Source organism: Anser anser (assembly GCF_964211835.1).
Source record: "Anser anser genome assembly, chromosome: 1".
Lineage (NCBI taxonomy): Eukaryota > Metazoa > Chordata > Aves > Anseriformes > Anatidae > Anser > Anser anser.
Genome location: NC_139720.1, coordinates 207,771,549 through 207,789,958, shown reverse-complemented (window position 1 = coordinate 207,789,958; position 18,410 = coordinate 207,771,549). Strand labels below are relative to the sequence as shown.

General features: G+C 38.2%; 1 protein-coding gene and 1 long non-coding RNA gene across 4 annotated transcripts in view; one reads left to right on the top strand and one right to left on the bottom strand.

Annotated features, from left to right (window-relative positions):
* The window catches only part of TENM4 (teneurin transmembrane protein 4), a 1,267,116-nt gene that overhangs the window by 999,964 nt on the left and 248,742 nt on the right, over positions 1–18,410 (bottom strand). The gene's annotated exons all lie outside the window — the stretch shown is intronic.
* The window catches only part of LOC310892463, a 64,398-nt gene continuing 60,328 nt past the window's right edge, over positions 14,341–18,410 (top strand). Inside the window, exon 1 of the long non-coding RNA XR_014578159.1 lies at positions 14,341–14,371. This is a non-coding gene — a long non-coding RNA (uncharacterized lncRNA). The remainder of the gene's footprint in view (positions 14,372–18,410) is intronic.

Here is an 18,410-nt window from a genome sequence, read left to right as displayed (position 1 = left end):
GAAAGGAGAAAAATAGCAAAGAGTAATAAGAACCACATGAGAAAGAATGATTATGATGATTTTTAATTAGATAAGTCTCTCAGGAAATACGAATGCATTCTCCAGAAGAAAATAAATAAACAAATAAATAAAAATAAAAGCAAAAGGAAACACTGTGGCAGCAGAAATACAATGTTTAAAAAATCTTTATGATCCTTCAGCCACCACCACCTTCAGTATTTGCCTGCCCCCAGCACTAGAATACTATTTCAATTTAAGTAGTTTTATTATTTGCTTGCAGAACAGAGGGCACTGTGAAAATAATACTTTCAATCACACATACATCTGTCCAGAGACCAGAAATATTGTCACAGGGGAAAAGAAACAGACATGACTTTTCTGTAAGAGACAGGTCTCCTTCCTGTTGGCATCTTCATCATCATTCTATTTCTATTCAAAGCTGCCTTAAGCTTTCAGACACTAATGAATCTTTATTTCTTCATTCTTCTTTTTTTTTTTCTTTTCATCAGTGATCATAACTAACTAACCTATTTTCAAAGGCAATTCCTCTACATATCTTCACCTATACCATATGCCAAGGGATACTATTTTTTTTTTTAAATTATTTATTGATTTATTTTGTTTTATTTTCAAGGACTTCTTGAAATCATTCTGAACAGGGAAGTAATCAGAAATGGAAAATATAGAAAACTGTGATGAAAACTTTTATGTTTGATGAAGAAGATACTGAAAATCTGCAAAATCACTTGAATGGCAGTGGACCAAACCACTTTGTAAAATGGACTTTGGCAGAAAGCCTATAAGGTTTTTGGGTATGTAACAGACACAGGGCGTGCTGACTCTGTTTAAGGCAACACAGATGTAAAAGTGGTAATAATTTGCTGGAGAACCTAGGGTGCAGCCAGGCCCTGAAAAATTAACTCAAGCCTGAACACCAAATTGCTGCTAGAAGATGTTCTTCTGGATCCATGACATCAATTTTAATCAAAAGTTGCCAGGGGTTTACTGGTTTCAGTCAGTATCAGTTCAGTGTACAATGTAGGTATGGTCATAAACTTCAAAGCTTTTTAAAATGAACACTGTTTATACTTCTGAATCACTTCAGGTGCTTTTGAAAAGAATGTTGGAAACTCAAGCAGTTTAACTGCTTGATTGTTAGACTGTTCCCTACATCCTTTTGGACTGTGCCAATTCCTTCCCTCACAGGCAGCTCAAGAGTTAGAATACGCCAGGGATTATTCCAAAGAAACAGGATGAATGCAGTTTTGGAAGATAAAGGTACACTTCATGCTTAAGCACAAATACAATTTATCTGACCTTGGTCAAATCCCTTGCTTTCTGCAATGTGGAATTATAGGATTCCTACAAAATATGTAGATGCTGATGTAGTCCGATATGTATCGGACTGTGAGGGGTGGAAATGGGAAAGTAGGAGTGATTTGTACTAGTTAAAGACACAGGTTTTCAAGTTAACTGCTTGAAACCCCACGCTTCAACGCAGGGAAGAACTTCACATTTCTGAAGATTGCATCCTATTTCATGTTTGTTTGTCTTCTAACATCAACAGGGACACAGTGGCGCCAATATCACTCTATCAGCTACTTCCACTAACAGAGCTGCTGAATCAATAGCTGGGAGAGTCTGTGGATGTTTTGGAAGGCACTGAGGATTTCCAAACTTTGCTATGAATAATAGAGAAGTATTTACATTTTGCCTGCTTCTGGCTTTGCCTGAGGTCTGGGTATCACGTTTCCTTAAAGAGAATTAAAAGGATGGCTTGTTTATAAAATAAGCTTGTTCCACATGGTGGGTTCTGAACCGGCAGGGCTAAAGATAAACAGTCTGGGCTGAATCTAGAGAAGACAAGCACAAAGAAGTGTGCTTTCTGCATTTTTGTCCCACAGATGTCTGCCTCTTTCTCCTTGAGTATGATACTGTTGAACCAAGAAACAAGAGCAAACTCAGATGTACTTTTGGATACGTCTAGATTGGCTTATATTGTGAGACTTATTATAACATATATATTTTATGCAAATTGCCTTTTTTGTACACTCAAGCTCACCCATTGTCCATCTGCACTGAAGCTAGTGAAAGAGGGGCTGCTGCTGACTTTGAACAGATCTCAGGACTCTTCTCACCATTTCTGATACTACCTTAATGCTAGTGGTTAATGAAAGCAAGTTACCACCTTTCAAACCACTGAGCAAGAAACAGTGTCCACTGGTGCTAGCAGACTTTTTCAAATTTTTATTGTACACGTTATACACGCTTCTTGGTTATTACTAGCTCCCTGCTCCCATCAACAACAGTAATTGCAACCTATTTCTGTAAAGTCCATTGCATTGGTACATTTCAGCAATGCCCCAGAAAGAAGGCTACTCCAGCTACTGTATGTATTTCTCTGGTTTATGAATCAACTTTATGATTTTAATTTTGAAACTGTTATTAAAGAGACAGATTGCATTTAATAACAATTTTAGTGTTGCCTGCTGCTCTAACCAGCAAGCAATAAAGCAAACTAAAATTAAAACAGGAATCTGCTGCTAGGAGGCACGCACATACAGAAGGTGGCGGTTTGTTTTTCTAACCTCCATAAAATATCAGCAGGCATAGTATTTCTGTCATTGTGGTGCTTATTCTCATGGCTGCAATACAAGCTGCATGTCCTGGGAGTCATTTTTCCAATTAAAAATACCCTGCCCCCCCCCCCCCCCCCTTTCTCTGGCTGTGTCCAACACTAGGCTGATCATGTAGACTGTCTGTAAAAATTTTCTACCCTGAAGTCCCTGCATGTCCAAAATGTCCTTGGTATTTTTTGCATATGATTTTTTTTTACTCGGTATTCATCAGAAATGCAGAATTTATGACAATGGAATGAATTTCTGAGTGGTTGCTGCTATACATAGTGACTCCCTGTCAATCACAGAGCTTCTGAATTAGCACTTCTGAATTGACCATAACTCAAACTAAACTAAACTAAATGATATAGTGGAAAAGATTATTCTAAGAACATTCTATTGTCAAAAATAACTTCACTATTCAAGCCTTATGCGAGCAGTTCTCTCCTGGTAGTTTAGAATGAACCCAATGATAATGTTTTTCTTTATGTGGCAAAATATTTATTAATCCTCAAGAGACTAGGTTTATCTGGAATTTATTGGGAGATAGTGGACCTCTCATATCAAAAATCTGAGATGAAGTATCTTACAGGAGAAGACTTTCAAGATTACTACTGTGATACTATCAGGTCAACAGTAATATCTATGGGGTTTTATTCAATATGATCGTATATTTGCTTTTACATTGGGGTACAGATAAGCAATGGTGTATTTTTGGCCCAAGTCAACTCATAATCTCTCAAACCATTTCCAGAAATGACTGGGTGTCGACATGGGTAAGGACCATTCCCCAAATCAGCTAATGTGTTAATATGTTATTTGGAGCCTGAAAGTGTTTGACAGTATGCATACAGAACCCTTCTATATTTATTGATTACAGTACCAGAGAACGGTCCTCATATATTTAAATGGTTTAAAAAATATAAAAAATTCTTCGGCACACAATATTTGACATGGTATTGTCCTTTCAAAACCTCTCTTGTTTCACACATTTGAGGAGCAGTGGAAAAAGTCAGTTTGTAATCTCTGGGAAATAAGAAAAAGTTCAGTCTAAGTGCTTCATTATGTATCATCTACAAGGTGTGCTACACACATGTAGCACTTTCTCCGTTATTCTTTAATCCCTATAGAAGAACAGTAATCGTCACTGTCCTGTGGACAACAGTATTGAGCAACTAATGCATTGGAAAAAATACTGCTTTGCTCTGACTCTGAAGCCTCAAGTTTAACTATTTGCCAGTGTTCACTGGTACAGTCAAGGAAATCTGAAAGTCTGTTAGGTGATGCTCTACATGATTGCTGTGAGTGAGACCCCCACTTTTGGGGTAAGGCATTATCTTCATATACTTTCAAGCAGCTCTGAGGGTGCTGTGAATTCTGCAGACCTCAAAAGGATTTGGGGTGAAAGGAAAATCACATAAGTGATTCAGGTAAAATTCAATAGAGAAAAACCACATCTGGCAGTCAGACATATTAGCAAAGGATGACAGGAAGATGCAGCTTAGGTTAACCGGAATCTCCTTTCTCCATTTGAGACTTCAATATCCTGCTTTATTTAGGAAAGAAATTGTGTTTAATAACTGCTGCCAGAATGGAGAATTCCTAAACTTGGGTTGCAATGATACAGAATGATTCATGCAAGAATGGGCTGCTCCCTTAGAGCAAGACGCTAATCTTTAGTGCTTCTGTACATGCATATATATTACTTTTAATTTCCTACTTTCTGTTTGCCTATAATAAAATTTCAATTAGAGGAAAAGAGAGAAAACTTCTGTTTGCACGCATACTCGAGTAATTAGTGACAATGGGAAGACAATGCAGCATAGTTTAATAGGGCTTTTAGCAAAATATTATTTTATCTCAGTTTGTTTGAGAATGGCAATGCTTCTTTAAGTAAATATGAATTATTGTATGTGAATTGGTTGTGTACAATTTTCTTTGTGAGTCAGAATTACAATATGTAAATATTCTAGATGGCGCTCTTTAAAAGAGAGTAACTTGCATCCACAGAAACCCTCTATTAGCTTGGAAACTGAGATGATGCAATATGATACAATAGTAGGAACATGTAGTGTTGCAGTTGCTTAAAAGAGAAAGGCAGTAAAGAAAGAAATGTGAAACCTGGAAGTCTAGTGTTTTTAAGGCTTGTGTTGCTCTGCTTCTTTTTGATAATGGGACATTTGTCCTCTTCATGTTGGAAAAGCTAGGGTGACTCCCTGATGCCTTACTTGACACCCACTTTTTTCAGGGGCAACATCTCTGTGCTTCTTTGGTTCTCAGGGAAGAGGCAATTCCAAAATTAAGGGATGGATACACTAACCACTAGAATCAATGAGAGTTGTTTAAATTGACATCTGTGGACACTGTCTCAAATCCTATTTTTAATGAGTAGCTGACACATTGCCAAGCATATCCTAAAATCATTAGGTTGTGGTGTAAAGCTGGCTTTGGCAACCTCTTGGAGAGGTACATCTACTGGAGTCAGCAGGGCATATCTCCACACGCCAAATTCAGCAGTTAGCAGAGTGAGCTTGGTTAGTGAGCATTAAAATGGCTAGCAGAACATCATAGAGACAAATTAGATTTACTGAAGATCCTTGAAAGCAAAGTATTCATGGTTTTTGTTCATATTTTCCAGTACAGCTGATGAAACCCCTACCAAAAAATGCCCATGGAGAAGGCCTGTAATATGTAAATACAGCTTCATCAAAACATCTCCAATCCAAATGGTGCAATAAAGTTATTTTATTCACAAGGATAAAATCCAAACTGTAGAGAAAATGCTCAGTGATGCTAGTCATGCTAGTCCTGATTGCTCAGTCATCCTTTTTTCCTCTCTGCATGCATGGCTAAGTTCCCTTCCAATGGAAGCTAGTGTGGAAGATGATACAAAAGGTCTTCTACTGATTTATGTCATTTACCCAAGTTGTACTTCCAGACTGGAGGAATGCTTCTAGCCCCAACACTTTAAATTAGGCAGTGATAGTCTTACCTGGCCAAGGGAGGTCAATAAACATGGTGAAGTGAATATCCTTCCAAATCTCAGCTACTGTCTGGGCTGAATATAGTACTGGGCATTAATCTGTTCAATCCACAAACAAGGACTTCATCTGATCCTTGAGAAGGAACTATGTCCTCCAGTCAGCACACTGCAATGACAGCTTGGGCCATGTGTGTGCACAGAATCCTTTCAATTACAGACAAGTCTCACTACTGCATTGCAAAGGAAGAGGGACAAAAACTTCTCACATATTCAATGACAAATTAACTTTGCCCCTAGCAGACTCGAAAGAGATCCCATTGTTTGCTAAAGTGCCTATATATTTTTTTTTTGAATATTCATCTTTACTTTTTTTTTTTTTTCTTTCAAAAACAGGAGAAAACAGGTACTCCGTTCCATGGGATTGAAGACTGAGAGGTGTTAACTGCAGTCATTAGATGACGAGTAATAAAAACTAAAAAATAAATAATAAAAAAAGTAGTCTATGATCTGGCAGCAAGAGAATTAAGGCCTACATAAGAACCAGAAATCAAACATATTAGAACAACCATCCTAACATCCATCTATGAGCAGTTTTGCTGAGGAAAAACTTGCAATTCACCGAGAGAGGAAATTGTGGGAGAAGTGAGTTGTATCTCTGCTAACAGAACACCACTGCAGCACACAGCTTTACCAACTCAGATAATGATTAACAAGTGACCTATAAATAGGTGATATACAAGCACACCTAATGTTAATACCAAAAGATACTAGATACCCTTATGCAAGAAAAGTCATTCATACAGTAGATACATATTGTGTCATTATCGTGACAGAACTATGTAACAGTTTTTCAGAGTTAAACATGGTGACACATCTTTGTGCTTAAAGCTCAAGTGGCAAATAAACTCCAGATTCTCTGGAGCATAGCAAATGTTCTGTGTTCATATAAAATTGGAAAATCTTGGAATAAAATACTCAAGACAGACTAGGAGACTTTAAACGAAGATAAACAAATACAAAGAAAAAGTAAAGAAAGGTAAACAATTTAATTTTCTAGCACATGTATATAGAAATTTGATGCAGAGACTCTACAAGTGGAATGAAAACAAGATATGAATACTACAGGTCTTTAAATGGTAAAAATACTAACTGAAAATCCCAAATGTGCATACATGGACCTAATTCAATCATTCCTAGAATCACAGAATATGCTGAGTTGGAAGGGACTCTCAAGAATCACCGAGTCCAACTCCTGGCTCCACACAGGACCACCCAAAAATCAGACCACGTGTCTGAGAACATCGTCCAAACACTTCTTGAACTCCGGCAGCTCTGCTATGACCACTGCCCTAGGGAACCTGTTCCAGGGCCCGACCACCCTCTGGGTGCAGAGCCTTTCCCTAATACCCAGCCTGACCCTCCCCAGTCCCAGCTCCATGCCGTCCCCTCGGGTCCTGTCGCTGTCCCCAGAGAGCAGAGCTCAGCGTCTGCTGCTCCACTCCCCTCGTGAGGGAGCTGCAGGCTGCCATGAGGCCTCCCCTCAGCCTGCTCTGCTCTGGGCTGAACAATCCAAGTGACTTCAGCTGCTCCTCACACGTGTTCCCCTCTAGACCCTTCACTATTTTGATACTCTCCTTTGGACATTCTCTTGTACTTTTATGTCCTTCTTATGTTGGAGGTGTGGTCTTACCAGTGCCAAGTACAGAAGGACAATCACTCCCTTAGTCCTGCTGGCCACACTATTTCTGATACAGGCCAGGATACCATTAGCTTTCTTGGTCAGCTGGACACACTGCCAGCTCACAATCTGCCACGTTGACCAGCATGACCTTTTCCTTTCTTCCTGGGCAACTTTACAGCCATTCTTTCCCAAGCCTAAACTCCTGCATCAAGTTGTTTTGACCCAAATGTAGGACCCAGCACTTAGCCTTGTTGAATATTGGACTGGACTAGGCCCATCAATCTAGCTTTTCCAGACCCCTCTGAAAAACTTTTGTATCCTTTAGCAGATTGTCAGAGAAAGGAGGTATAAAGCATTGAAGAGTAGCAGTTCTGTTTGGTTTCAAAGAACCCCAACAAAAAAGCCAGACTTTTCTGGAAATCTGAATCTTGGAGCCTAAAAATTCTGTCATTGTCCCTGGGTAGCACTCCAAATGCACAAAATAAAAGATTCTTTGTCTGTCATGTAAAACTCTGCAGCTCCAGGGCCACATCTGTTAAGCTGCTGGATGAAACAAAGAGAAAGAGTCAAGGAGGTTATATAAGAAGTCAAAACATCCTGTAGAAAAACAATCTGCAAACCACTGAGGTGCAGAGACTATAAGCGATGACAAATACAGTGTACCAGGGAGAGAAGCAGGTAAAGCACCAGGAAAATCATGACACCTGCTAGGAGAACTGCTGGATACCAACCTGAACTGATAACACAAGTCATGTTGCTCTGTTCCCAGTTATATTTAGACCTAATATTAACCAAATTACTGGTGACCCTAAGCTGTAAGCTTCTTACTGATAACAGCAACACTCCGGCATTGCTATCATGAAATAATGAGTGAAATAAAATGTTGAAAGAGTGGAGAGTTCCTGGATTTAATAAAATTAACAGGTTCTGGAGGCACTCTAATTTCAGTAACTGCTTGTTGGATCTGTTGGTTCGATAGAGGAAGGAGTTAAATAGATTACTTCTATGTATCTTCATTTCTATGACCAATAATAATAATAATAATGCAATGATGATAATAATTGATAAGTAGAAAAATAAAAATGTGATTACTCCAGGGTAACTTTAACAGTGAGAAACAGAACTGAATACTAGGAACTGGTGCTTAAAGTTTTTTTTTTTTTTTTTTTTTTTTTGTCTGCAAGTTCACAGACTTTTATTCTATCTCTATGAAACAGTTCACATGTCTAATGTAGCCATTAGGGTTATACAGAAACTCCAGTTTGGATAATTTTTTACCTTAGAAGCACTATTTTACCTGTCAGAGAAGGCACACTCTAGGTTAGGTTGAAAAGCCAACTACCCTTTAAGATATAAGGAGGACCCAAGGTCTGTTCCTCTCACTCAGGAATGAACAATTTAACCTCATGATTCTGCTCCTTTTAAAAATCCTTTTCTCACCTTCTTTATCCCAGATTAGACTCAATCTTTTTTTCTCCTCCATTACCCTAGATTTAGACACCAGCATCACTCTTCCCTAAAGGTTTCAGCTTTTCTGCAACAGAACTTCCGCAGCCTAGTCTCCCAAGAATGCCAATATAATAAATGCCCGACACTAGTCATTGAGACCTTACCTCCTCCTCATTATCATTTTCCAGGAGATACTCCTCTATAAAGATACAGTAATAAATACCTTTCAGCACTGTTTTATTCTCTTGAATAAATGTAGGACTTTCCTGTACTTCCTCCACAGAGTTACCTAGAATTTTAAAGTCTTTTTAACTAGTGTCCCAAGGTTATGTGGGACCAAAGGTAGATATCGCTGCATTTAGCTGTTTTGATTTCACAGGCTCCTTCTTAATAAATAAATAAATAAATAAATAAATAAATAAATAAATAAATAAAAACACATCAGTGTTACTGGGGATTCAGTTCCTTTTAGATTTATTAGGCAGGAACTGTCTCCCCGGATATTAGTAAACTGTCAAAGACCAGTTCCTGCTCCATTTTAGAAAATTACCCTGCCATTTAAATTTTGTGAGTGTCTGATTTTTTTGTTGCATGTGGTGTTTAAATCACATTAGGCTTTTCTTAATAAAGAATTCTTTCCCAAGTAAGATGAAGTACCCTTTCAGATGAATTAAGGGTTTTGATCATCAGATGAAAACAAACAAACAAACAAGAAAACAAACAAACAAGAAAACAAGCTCAAACCCCAACAAAATGTTTCAAAATGGTGCTGCTGAGTCCTTGAAGAAAACATGTTGGACCTTCCAGTTTTGTTACTAAGGCCAAGATCTCCAGGTAGCTCTACCATAACATCAGTAAACAAGGTAATGAAAACAAGATCATCTCTTCTATGTCATGTTTCTGTGACTCCATGAAGTTTGTAAGGCACCAGCTTTCATTAGCTCTGTGGATGATCTTGGTCATCATGTCTTTCAAATTACAAGTAGATAATTCAGTTTCCAAAGTCACTTTGGAGATATCCTGATGCTGAACTCTATTTCAGCCTGTAGTAGGAATTGCCCACACTTTCATCTCCAAAGCAGTCTGAATCTATATTTTTCACTGAGCATCTCCTTGACCATGGCAGAATGTTGCAGTAGACTCTCCCTCCAGTCCCTCCAATTGTTGGAAAATGTTAAGCGCTGTAAGTAGATGAGGAAGCTGATCATTTTTCATGGCTAAGACCTTTGCAGAACTCTTTGGAGCAAACACGGAGTATCTCCTGTCCACTCCTCCTTCCATTCCTACTCCACCATATTAACAGATAAAGTACTGAAAATCAACTTTATATTCAGATCCTAGCATTTTGTATCTCTCAGGTTGCAAGAAGAATGTCTCCCTTCATCAGGAAGAGCTTTATTTCTTACCAAAAGCAAGAAAGTTCTGTGATAGTCAATCACAGAATCATAGAATCATAGAATCAAAGAATCATAGAATCACAGAATTATGGAATGGTTTGGGTTGGAAGGAATCTTGAAGACAATGCAGTTCCAACCCCCCTGCCATAGACAGGGATGCCACCAACTAGATCAGGTTGCCCAGGGCCCCACCCAACCTAGCCCTGAACACTTCCAGGGATGAGGCATCCACAACTCCTCAACAACCTGTTCCAATGCCTTACCACCCCCTGAGTGAAGAATTTCTTCCTAATATATAATCTAAATATCCCCTCTTTTAGTTTAAAAGAATTCTCCCTTGTCCTATCACTGTCTGCCCATGAAAAAACAAAACAAAACAAAACTGTCTTGTTGTTCATTCAAACGTCTTTTCCTATTACATATATCTATTCCTTTTTTTTTTTTTTTTTTTTTTTGACATTACACATGACCAAACACTAAGCTTCATGGATGTTCATCCCTATCACAATAAACTCAAGGCTAGAGAGACCTCCAAGCAAAGACTAGAATTGGAAAGCTTGCTATGCAAGAAATCTGCTAAAAATAAACCAATTTCCTTTAACCAAGGCACTGGTGTCACAGTAATTCTGAGAGGTCTGGTAAAAAATATCTTCATCCCTGATGTTTGAAGGGAATCCATAAGAAATTATGTTCATATTTTAACAAAGGCCAGTCAAAGTCCAACCCAAGACACTGCATTTATCAGAGTGGTGCTGAAGGAGCTCTTTGCACCAAGGACCCGAGACTCACTTCTCAGAATAGAGCTTTGGTTACATGACCTTTAGGTATTATCAAGATTCAGAAAAGGCATATGAACAGTCAGTTAGAAGACAGGATAGTTATCAGTGACCTGAAGTCTTTGACAGTCATGCCCACATAGTCTTCATAGTCTTGGTGGAGAGGAGATAATCTAACCTAGTGACGAAGGCTCGGGCAGATAAGAGGACAATGAGTTGAGATGCTAGAGCACTTAGAAGCAGCACACAAAACTAGTATAATTTATGCAGTTTGAAGGACTGTAGGGATGGGTGAGAAATCTCATCTTTCCTTTCTACAGTAGAAGGAAAAAACTAGAACATTTTCTGGAGCATAAGAACTATCATGAAATAATATCATTGCTAAATCAGCAGTTCAGGAGATCTCGCATGGATATCTGGGATGTCCATGCTCTTCTACTGACACCTGGTGGCAAAAAAAAAAAAAAAAAAAAAAAGAAGAAAAGAAAAGGAATAAATTGGATGAAGATGGTTGACAATTTTTTTTTCCTGGATTTTTAAAATTAATCAGCTTCCAAGTTAATTTACATGTCCACACTGAAAATAATGTTGAGCAAATGCATTCTGGCACCTACTTTTCCTGAAGCTTGTATTGAGTTCATCTTAAAACCATCTGGCAAGACAACCACATGTTTTTTGGAGCAGAGCCCTGAGAATGGTGGTTGTGTTTCTCATTCTCTATATTATCAAATTACAAGAGTACTGGTCTGGACTGCAGCTTTCACTGTACTTTGAATCAAGCTCATCAAGGTGTGATGAATTGCAACAGTACTGATCAACAGACCAAGAATTCCTCCAACACCACATATTTCTGCTGCTGGTATGCTTAGCAGTTTTTACAGTATCTTGTTTGCAGAGCAACATTGCTGAAATATTTTTATGGTTTTCTGAGGTTTGAGTTCAAATCTTGGTCACAGATTAGATTTGGAATCTCTATTTCTTTTTCCATCTTCCTCATAGTTAAATGTAAAACTAAATCAGGCTTTTGGGACTGATAGTTTTCTTCTCATGGGAGAAGCAGCAAAATGGTATCTAGCAATACGCTAAGGGTAGTTTGTTTAAGTTATATTCTGAAACCAGATCTGGAACAAACCCAGTCATAAAGTGCTTGTAAATTGCCAGTGCTTCCAGAAATCTCACTTTCCCACCATTGTTTCCAAGAAAGATACTTCATACTAAAACCTCCTCCCATGTTTTGAGGAATAAACAAAAGCTGCTGTCCATGAAATCCCATAGCCAGGAGCCACAGACCAAGCAAAACTAGTAATCTTTCTTCCTACCATATATGAAAGATTTGTCCCATCCTGTAATGTCTGCCACTATTATGCAAGCCTCTAACTTTTGGTAACTAATTAGCTTTAGCTTGCTCCAACAGCAGCTATTTAATGCAGTGTGTGTTGTGTATGTATAAAATTGTGACATTTGCCTCTTTCATTTGCAAATAAAATTAAACATAACTAATAATTAATTGTCCCTTCATCAGCAGCGTCAAAACTGAAAGACGATGAATTTGAACAATATTCATTTCTGAGTGGAGATGTATTCTACAGAGTATGACTGTAAGCACTGCATAGAAAGGAGTATTTTCTGAATGAAGTTTGTCAAATGTTTATTTAATTGCTGTCTGAATGGTGTAAGGCATTATAGATGAACTACTACTCGCTACTGTTGAACATGAAAATAACATTTAATAAACTACCTCCTGTCCCAGGCAACAGCAAAATCCATTTGGGAATAACCTCATTTTCTTCTGTACAGATCATCCAAGGCTATAAAAATTGGGACCAGTTTCATTCTTCTAATGGGTAGAAATTGTAATTGATTAAATCTACTAACTTAGTACCTTTCCTCAAGAAATCTATTAACATAAAATATTAAAAGAAATGGGGAAAAAAACAGTCACAACAACAACAAAACCCAACAAGCTTCTCATTGCAAATAAATGAACAAAAAGAGAAACTACACTTTAAAGAAAGAACCACAAAACAGATTATATTTCCCAATTGAAACCCTTATCACAAAAGCTCAGTACATCTTCTTGTTTACTCTGTATTTCCCCAGGGAAAATGAAAATGGATAAACAATGGTGTGACCCAAATGACTACGTTCTTAGCAGGGCAAGTTCAGATAACATATTTACCTTGTTTTGCCTCTCCCCACCTCACCCATGTTTGGGTTGCAGGAAAAAGAACATCAAGAAATAAAATTATTTGTGGCCTGGATTGAAATGATGTCATTAACCACAATAATTTTGTGTTTCAAGTGATTTTGTTTTTAGGTTAGATAATTGTTACCTAACACAGAGAAGTTGGCAACTATAAAAGCAACTGAAGGGTAAAAATTTTTTCAGGTTTGGAGTTGAATATATATACAGATATAAGTTATTATATGAAAAAAAATACAAATTGAAGATCTAAATACCACATATTGCAGGCCTTGGCCACACACATGGACCTCTCCTTCAGTCTTGTTGCTAGTCTTCATCAGTAACAGTTTTAGCTATTCATAACTTTGTAAAGCCAGTGATCTGAGTCACTGCTCCATCTGCACCATCCTTGTGGAAATACCAGTGGCAGATGCTGCTAGTTAAACAGGAATCAAGTTAAAGGAGACAGAACAAGCTATCAAAATACTTGACAGAGATTTCAGCTGGCTCCTACTCTCCTTAGAGTACTATATTTTGGAATTACCCCAGAATACAGTTTTACTTCTTCATCTCATGGGAAACAAAAATCCCATGTCAGTCATTGTAGGTAAAAAGGCTGATGCTCAGAGACCTTTGGATACTTGTTGGTTTATGCTCAGTATTAGGGCTACAGTCACTGTAAAGCAAATATGAAACATAACTGATGGGGATGACATAACTTTCTCCAACGCTTGGAGAGAGACTCCTAGAGATGAGAGGTGGCTCTATTTGGACAGAATCACTGCAAAGTAATAACCTTTTATAATTGCCTTGTGAGCAAACCTGGAGGAGAACCTTTGGGGATATGGCACTGGATAGCACTGGGGACATCCCCAAAGTCTGTCTGGGTATTTCATCCTCTATACAGCAACTCCTCTAAGCCTCCTCTAACAGTGTGTCCTGGTTCCAGTTAGGACAGAGTTAATTTTCCCTCATAGTAGCTGGTAGGGTGCTATGTTTTGGATTAGGATGAGAAGAGCGCTGATAACATGCTGATGTTTTAATTGTTGCAGAGCAGTGTTTACACCAGGCCAAGGACTTTTCGGCTTCTCGCTCTGTCCTGCCAGCGAGCAGGCTGGGGGTGCAGCAGGAGCTGGGAGGGGACAGACCCAGGACAGCTGACCCAAACTGGCCAAAGGGGTATTCCATACCATCTGGCGTCATGCTAAACAATATATAGGGGTGGCTGGCCGGGGTGGGGGGGTGGCTGCTCGGGGATAGGCTGGGCATCGGTCAGCGGGTGGTGAGCAATTGCATTGTGCATCACTTGTTTTCTTACACATTATTATTGTTAATACTATTATCATTATCACTATTATTATTATTATTGTTATTATTATATTCCTTATATTCCTTATATTATTATATTCCTGTCTTAATAAACTGTCTTTATCTCAACTCACCGGCTTCACTTTCCCGTTTCTCTCCCCCATCCCAGAGAGGGAGGGGGGAGGGTGAGCGAACGGCTGTGTGGTGTTTAGCTGCCAGCCGGGTTAAACCACAACACAGTGTCAGGATGCAGCATGAGTTTTCCTGTTGCTGGTGAAGAGTACATTGTTTTATACTGTTTTTATAGGTATGAGTCAAGCTAAGCTACCCATAAATTTGACCTGAAATGCTTAAATACCTTAATTAAATAAAAGTTGAAAGGAAGGAAGAATAAGAAATTCTGATCCAGTTAATATTTGCAATTCCCAGAATAAAGTACTTTCACTTTGTAGTTCTGGTTTAGAGAAGGATTTGGACACCATTCAGAGGAAAGGAGGTGATGATCATCGTGCCTTTTACTTTTATCCAGTAGAAAAGAATGGTATCCTGGGAGAAAGAAAGAAAATAATTTGAACTTGCAAACTGAGCAAGTACTTTAATACTGGGCTATAGGACTTAAAAAGAAATGGAAATATACCTGCCTCTTATTGATTTTGCTTTAGTCTCCTTAAGAGTCTAACTCAAAGACCAAGAAATCTTGAAAAGCTACCTCCATATTTGCTTATTTATTTATTGAAAATGGTCATTTCTCATATTTTAAACATTTTGGGGGCACTTTACAACATTAAATGTTCCATTTGGGGGGAATCATATTCACAATATATGTCAGGAAACATATAAAGAATGAAAGATTTTAATTTTTTCTCCACATCTTCCTAGTTAGAACTTTATTCATCTGAGGCTAGGAAACACAGAATCTGCTAAGGCTGCTCTAGTTGTCAAAATTAGACCTTTATATGCAGGGGAACAGCAACTGGAATTCAGAATCCTTACACCTGTAGGTATGAAATACAAAGGCACCAAGGCACAAAACTCACTAAATATATATATATATATATATATATTTTCTGACTCTGTATTCTGTTTTTTCTAAAACTATATTAGTCCAGACATGCACATGAACAAGAGTGCTTCTGAGGAAAATTTTAAGGACCTTCACATAGCCACCAGGAAAAAATAAAATGAAATTAAAATCACTCTTGTAGATTCTACTGTTAGCCACATTCTGAACACACAGCACTCATTGCCACATTCAAGTCTATAGGCAGGGTTACACACTGCAGATAAGCTACTTTAATTGGCTTCCCCATTGCTGACAGTGATAGTTTGAATCACTGAGTTCTCTCACTTCACACATATGCCTAAAGAGATTGAAATTTCTTTTAAGTCCAGAAGTTTTTTGTAAAATATATCTAACAACCACACAAATGCTAGAGTTGTATTGTTATGGCTCTTTAAGCAAGATACAGAAGCCTCGATGGGATATTCCCTACACGCAGTCACTGTGAATTAGCACAAGACTGGGAGTCAAGCCCTATATGATCCTGAAGAGGTTATTTAAAATCTCTGTGTTGTTTTCCCATCTGGAAAATTGCCTTCCTATTACAAAGATGTTTCTTTCAAAAGTGTTATCTACTTATCTTGAAAACACTTTACATTCCTTTAAATTTAATGAATTCTCTTTCACCTCTACTATACCTAAAGGCTCTGAACTCTTTTTTTTTTTTAATGTGTGTTTGTGTGTGCTAACCCTGGCTCTTGTTAAAGCTGTAGTGCTTTAAAACTATAGGCAAGACTGTTTCAAGAAAAAAGATTTTCAGAAAGTGGTATTATTAAGATACTTGTAAGTTTTTTTTTTTTTATTTTATTTTTTTCAACTACACATAAGTTACTTGTGTTTCAGAGTGATAAGATGTACTTTCACTGATATTCCCTTCGTATAACTCTATGTTTTTATCTACTGAAAGTGCTGCAAGCCAGTATGAATGTAACAAGGGCCTTTTCTCCCCTAAATGGAAGTACATGATTCCTCTCACTAACTGAAATTGCACATGCACATCAAGGAGCAGAATACATGCTTGTAATGTTAATACGATCTCCCATAAATGGATTGTACTTGTAAATAATCCCCAAAGTTTTGTACAGTCCCCATATTATTTCGCCAATAGCCATTATTGATAGAACAGGCAGGAAAGGCAGGCAAACTTTACTCTTATAAAGTGCACAGTTCATAGGAAGTATGTGTATACTCATTCCAACAGGGCTGTAATTACTGTCTCTTTGCTTCTAGTTTCAGAGAAAAATACTTGCCTGGAGATGACTGCATACTGCAAAATATCATTTACAAGTGCCAGTATGCTGGGAAATATCATAAAAAAAAAAAAAAAATAGGTAGTATCCTGTTTTTTAGAGCTTCCTGATCCAGACAAACCAATTTCTTTACTCACATTTGAAAGTCATGTGCCAAACCCTTTCATAATAGATGGTTTCAGATTCACTAAGCTAATGTCTAGGAAGTTGGAAAGTATTTACACTTCGGGTAGAATAGACTCACAGAGAAAGCAGACTCTAGACCAATTTTTAAGTATAGGGGTATGTGAGAGATCTGGTTCTCTCTCAGTATGTCAAAAACATTATTTTATCATTTCATAGAACAAGCAATACATCCAGCTGCAGCAGGAGCCTAGGTTTCCCTTCTGTTCCAGGGGAAAGAAGCAAGAATCACACCTGTACATATCCAACTTCTCATTGGCAATGCTTTCATATTTTTTTTTATCCAAATGGAGCAGTTTTGGGAGGAAAGACAGGATTTCCTCAGTCTTCCAGAGAGCTTGATGGGCAGGATGCTCTGTTTCAAGTCAGGACTTTGACAGCCTGCAAGTTCAGAGAGTCCAAAGTCTAGAGCTTTGCTCATGACCATATGTGTACCCTTAACACAACCCACTGCACAGAAACAGAGGTATCATTGCAATAATCTCCTAAGCATTCACAGAATCACAGAATAGTTGAGGTTGGAAGCGATCCCTGGAGGTCATTTGGTCCACCCCCCTGCTCAAGCAAGGACACCAGAACAGGTTGCCCAGGACCAGGCTTTTGAAGATCTCCAAGGAGGAGACTCCACAACCTCTCTGGGCAACCTGTTCCTCTCTCTGTTCACCACACTCTGACCATGCACACCACACCATATTCCCTTAGTTGATACTAACATGCTTTTTTAAACTAATGAGGCTTTGTAATGAGGTATGAGATATTTGACAGCATGAGCGGCAGAAGAGCTTGATAGCAGAATATAGCAGGCAGAAGTGTCTGTGATCTTCACAGACTCTGGTGTTAAGGGCAACTCAGCTGCCATTCTGAGGAATGTTTTGGTTTTGGACTTACACTTCTGAAATGAATGGTAAGAAACACTTGTGAAAGTCATTTTGTGAATCCAGCCACAACTGCTCAAAGGGGTATTTGTCCCTCCAAGAAGGATCTGAAAGAGAGGTCACAAATAAATACTTATCTGATTTAGCTGATCTTACAGGGAAAAGACAGTGCTTGACACAGCCTTACAGAGGTTCAAGGAGTGGATATTTTTAAAGCTGGTACAAATACCTGTATTGCCTTGACTATGTTCTAGAGATTTCTGCTTCAGCAGCTGAAGACCAGCCAGCTGTTAATTCAAAGTTAGTTCAAACAGCCAGAGCCCTGACTGTTTGCTGAAAGGAGTCAGAAGCATTTGGAGCAGGACTGGCATTCTTTTTCAGAGCTTTGCACCATCCATGTGACAAACACTACACACAAGCTTAGATTCCTCTTAGAAAAGATCAGAAGGAGCCATGTTCTGTATGTCTCGAACTCTGGAAATGTCACTTTCCTACTGGAGCTTTGTGTTTAAAATATGCATACAAACAAACAAATATAGAGGAAGAATCTAGAAGAAAAACATCAATTGCTTTAGATTTTGTTCCTTTCTGTTTACAATTGTGGATGGCTTTTCAAATAGCATTTATAATATTACAGGCTATTTA